Raw genomic sequence first — 5,369 nt, forward strand, 5'->3', positions numbered from 1 at the left:
GAGCATCCAAACCGCCCAGGCCCCCCCAAAGCCAGCACGTGCAGTAGGATCAAAAACCCATTGCCATTGTTCTTGAGTTCTCAGTAGTCCTCATTTTAATATATTCCTGTTAACAGAGGTTTCTGTCATGCCCAGTCCCGTAGCTGTTTAGTCCCAAAGAAAACACAAAGGCCTACATTAATTAAAAAATTGGTTGGCCTATTACCCATGCTTTCTTATTAACTAAATCTTCCATCTTAAATTAACCTATAATTCTTGCCAGTGTTAATCATGTGGTTTGCTACCTTTTATCAGTGAGGCATTCTCATCTTGCTTCCTCCACATCTGGGTGAGGACTGTAAACTGAACCTTTCCTCTTCCTAGAATTTCTGTTCTGGTTGCTCTGCCTATACATCCTGCCTGGCTACTGTCCAATCAGCATTTTATTAAACCAATACAAGTGACAAATCTTTACAGACTAGAAGACCATTGTCCCACAGCATATTCCATCATTGAATTTTACCTCAAAATCATTCATTTTTATGCTACTATACTCTTTTTTTGCTATAACAGTTTAATAAAGCACATAATGAATTTGATCATTTTCTCCCAGCTATCCTGTTCTCTCTTGCTGAAACTTTTCCTCTCAGCAGTCCTCTTCTTCCTACTTTTATATTACTTTTTTGTGTGACCCACTAAATTTAACTATGGCTGTTTGCATCAGCATATGTGGAAGGTGATTCTTTGTGTTCATACAGCAATAGACAACAGTGACTGCAGAACTGAAGAAAACCATGTCATATTTCCTATGACCCATTGACTACTCAGAGTCCCTTAGGTAAGTGTGAGACCTCATGAAATTTCCCATATTCATGATTTAATGTTGAAAAGTACAATTTTGTACAAATATCCAGTTCTAATGAGTTCATGAGTGTCAGGTTATATTGAGAAGATACGTTTTACAGCATTCCTTCCCATCTTATGAGTGTTATATATTTTCTGTTTCTTCTTCTGAAGTGTTCACCGAGCTTTATTGAGGATGATCCAGAGAGCCTGCATATGGCCCAACAGTCATTTTTGTCATCACACATTTAGCTACATGAAATCTCTGCATTACCTACCATTCACAGCCAAAAGAACACCTGATTTTTTACAAAGAATCTAAAATTATACAATGGAAGAATGAAATCATCTTCAACAACTAGTGCTGGAATAACTGGATGTCAACATGTAGAAGAATGAAAACAGATCCATATCTATTCTCATACACAAAACTCAAGTCCAAATGGATTAAAGACCTCAATATAAATACAACCACACTGAACCTGATAGAAGAGAAAGTAGGAAGTAGCCTTCAATGCATGGACACAGGAGACCACTTCCTAAATATAACCCTAGTAGCACAGACACTGAGAGCAACAATAAATAAAATGGGACCCTTGAAACTGAGGTAAAGCAAAGAGTCAGTAAGACAAAAAGGCAGCCTACTGAATGGGAAAAGATTTTCACCAACCTCACATCAGACAGAGGACTGAACTCCAAAAAATATAAAGAACTCAAGAAATTAGACATTAAAATATCAAATAATCCAATTAAAAAAATAGGGTACAGATCTAAACAAAGAATTTTCAATAGAAGAATCTCAAACGGCTGAAAGACACTTAAGGAAATGTTCAATATTTTTAGCCATCAGGGAAATGCAAATCAAAACGACTCTGAGATTCCATCTTACATCTATCAGAATATCTAAAATCAAAACACCAATGATAGCTTATGCTGGAGAGGATAAAGAATAAGGGGAATGCACCTTGTGGCAAATCAGTATGGTGGTTTCTCAGAAAATTAGGAATTAGAGGACCTCAAGCACAACATATACCCAAAAGATGCTCAATCATACTACAAGGACATTTGTTAACTATGTTCATAGGAGTATTTTTTTATAATAGCCAAAACATGGAAACAATCTAGATGCCCCTTCTCTAAAGAATGGATAAAGAAAATGGGGATACATTTACACAATGGAGTACTACTCAATGGTAAAAATCACTGACATCTTGAAATTTGTATGCAAATGGATGGAAGTAGAAAAAAAATTCTGAATGAGGCAACCCAGAAAGATGAGCACGGTATGTAATTACTGATATGTGGATACCAGCTGTAAAGCAAAAGATAATGAGCCTAGAGATTACAACCCCAGAGAAATGCAGTATCAAGGAGAACGCTTAGAGAAACATATATAGATTCCCTCTGGGAAGGGGAAATAAACAAGTCCTCTTGAGAAAAATGGGAGCATGTGGGTAGGGGGAGAAGGGAGTACAGAAGGGACAGAAGATGGGAGAAGATCTTGAAGAAATGGGACAGTGGTGATGAGGAAAGAACAAAGATGGAGAGCAAAGAAAGAGATAGCTTTGTGAGGGAGCCATATGGGGTTAGCAAGAAACTTAGCACTAGAGAAATTCACAAGAATCCACAAGAATGACCCTAGATAAGACCCTAAGCAATGGTGGAGGGGTACCCACACTGGCCTTGCCCTGCATTCAGATAGACAAATATATTACATGTCATCATAGAACCTTTATTCAGCAACTGATAGAAGCAGAGGCAGAGATCCACAGCAGAGCACTGGGCAGAGCTCCAAAACTCCAGTCGAAGAGTGGGAAAAGTGAGATTATGATCAAAGAGTCAAGACCATTATAGGGATACTCACTGAAACAGCTCACCATTGCAGCCTGACAGTGAAGGAACCAGCATAGGACCAAACTAGGCCCTCTGAATATGGGTGATAGTTGCATGGCTGAGGCAGACTACCGGGCCACTGAATGGGAGCAGGATTTATCCCTACTGCTTTTACTGACGTTTTGGAAGCCATTCTCTTTGGAGATATAGTAGGCAGGGCCTTGGTCCTTCCTCAGAGCAATGTACTTGAGTTTGTTGACTTCCCATGGGAAGCCTTACTCTCTCTGAGGAGTAGATGTGGGGGGAAGGTGGAAGATGTAAGAGGAGGAGAGGGAGTGGGAACTGGCATTGGTATGTAAAAGGAGAAAAAATAGATTTTTTAAAAAATAAAATATAAAGATTTAAAAAAAGACAAGATGGTCAGCCCTTGTCTCACAGTTGACTCTGTTTATCTCCTGTCCTCCAAGACGCCTTGTCCAAGAGCAGTCTAGGCTCTTGAGGCTGAGACAAACACAGGAAAAGGAAGAAAAGAAAACACCTAAGGGTACTAAGAACAATGAACATGAGAGAATAGTTATATTATAAATCATTTTCTATCAGGGTTACTATTGTTTAGCCCATGATATAAAAATTCCAGAAGTGTAAAGGAGACACTGGAAGCTCTTTGATATAATGGTCTCCTGGGGACATTTGGATCAGGAACTATACCCTAACATTCATCATGACCTCTCAGATCCTTTCTATCAGATATTGTAAACTGCGGCGAGCCCTGACCAGCAGGGAATAACACCACGACTCAAGGATTCTTCTTCAATCACAGTTTATTGAAGCGCTGCTTGGTTGAGGGAGAGCTGAAGGTGAGGGGCCCCGACCACGGCAGGAGGTGTGCTTATATGCAGGGTGTAGGCGTGTCTAGCTGGCCTACTACACAAGGCTATACAGGATTGGACGGCTGGTGTTGCTAGGCAGATTAGCAGGCAAAAGAATGCAAAACAGCACAGAAGCGCTGATGTGGAAAACAACTTAGGGCAACGCCCTGAGAGGAAGCCGGCGCCATCTTGTAATGGCGGACGGTCGTCACAGTAAACACCTAAGTTGATGATGCTTTGCTGTCTATCTGATACTTTGAATTTGATTTTTTTAACTTACCATTCTCAACCACGGGGAGGCTATGTTGTGCCTAGGAATCTAGGTCAGGAACTCTAGTAGGCCTCATCAACTAGGCTCACCTAGTCACATCTGAGGAACATTGTAAGTTCCAGATTTGATGATATTTTGCTGCCTACCTGCTGTCTGCTAACTGTTCCTTTACTTTCATCTCTTGAAGACTTACTAAATTCATTCACTTGCAATCTACAGCACAGCTATCATAAATAACTGCCAAGGAAAGAATGGAAATCTCCTTCTATCACTTCCACCTTACTTGGGAGACAGTTTCTGTGACACACACACACAAAAAAAATAAAACCCAGAGAAAAATATTGAGGTTCAAGTTGGAGATCAGAAAAGCAAAGCAGTCAAGACAATAAGAGAGGTCTCACCTCTACAAATACTCAGACCAAAGGAACAATCCACCAAACCTCCTACCGCACTGCTCTCCCAAAAGAACTGAGACTGAAACCCTGAGATTCTGTCGTCCCATCTTCTATTCCTTTCTATTGCTGGGATGAAAAGTATGCCCCACCACCTCCTGGCCTATATGGCTAAATAGTGTGGCTTGCTTTGCATTCTGATCTTTATGCAAACTTTATTTTAATAAACACAAATAATATACCACTATAAGGTTCTCACTGAGCTTGGAGATCACCCATTATCTATACAGGCTGGCCAGTGAGCTTCAGGAATCTTCTCTCTGTATCTGTAAATGCAGAGATTAGAGGCAGATCTACCATATCCATTTTATTATATAGACTCCAAGAATCCAAATTCAAGTCCTCAGGTTTTCATGTTTGTAATTTACCCATCAGGTCATCCCCATCCAAAATCTTTTCTACCTTGAGTTAATTTTCTCAAATATTTTGTCACAGTGACAGAAAAGAAGAAAGAACACTTATTGGCATGATAATTTTAAATCCTAGCTATTCTTTATTTTCAACCATAGCAAATGTTCTTTTCTAACACTTGCCTTGAGCCTGGCTAGGAATCTCATAGCACAGTCTAACTCTGAGGATTCACAGCTAACTTACAAGGTGTTTAGAGCTTATGTAGAAGCACTAATCTCATAGTATTAGTTAAACCAAGATACTTAGGAAACAGAAATAAAGACATGTAATATAGTCGAAAACATAAACGGAATCAATTCACAATCTTCATAGCAGTTCTGAAATGGGCAATGTATGACTTTGGTCTGTCTCTTTGTTATATTGCTGTATTTGTTATATTTATATTGATTTTCAACTTTCATCCAATTCCTGCTCTTGTGAACATAAAAATTACTACTATGATCCTCAATAATAAAAGAACAAAACTGAGTGGATAACAATAATGCAGATTATTAATTTAAGCATTGCCCATGATTAATGCTACAGGGCTACTCAAGACTATGCCACCTATTTAATTGTAATTTCTCTGGAAAACTTCAAATGTCATTCTGCATATGAATAAAATAAAAGATGTATTGAAGAAAACATGTTAGGGGATCATAATAACTTCTCGCAGAGGAAGGGTTGAGGGCAGAAGATGAGATCCAAAGGTGCTTGAAATAGATAAGCAAG

This window comes from Microtus ochrogaster, chromosome 5 (assembly GCF_000317375.1).
Source record: "Microtus ochrogaster isolate Prairie Vole_2 chromosome 5, MicOch1.0, whole genome shotgun sequence".
NCBI classification, from domain to species: domain Eukaryota; kingdom Metazoa; phylum Chordata; class Mammalia; order Rodentia; family Cricetidae; genus Microtus; species Microtus ochrogaster.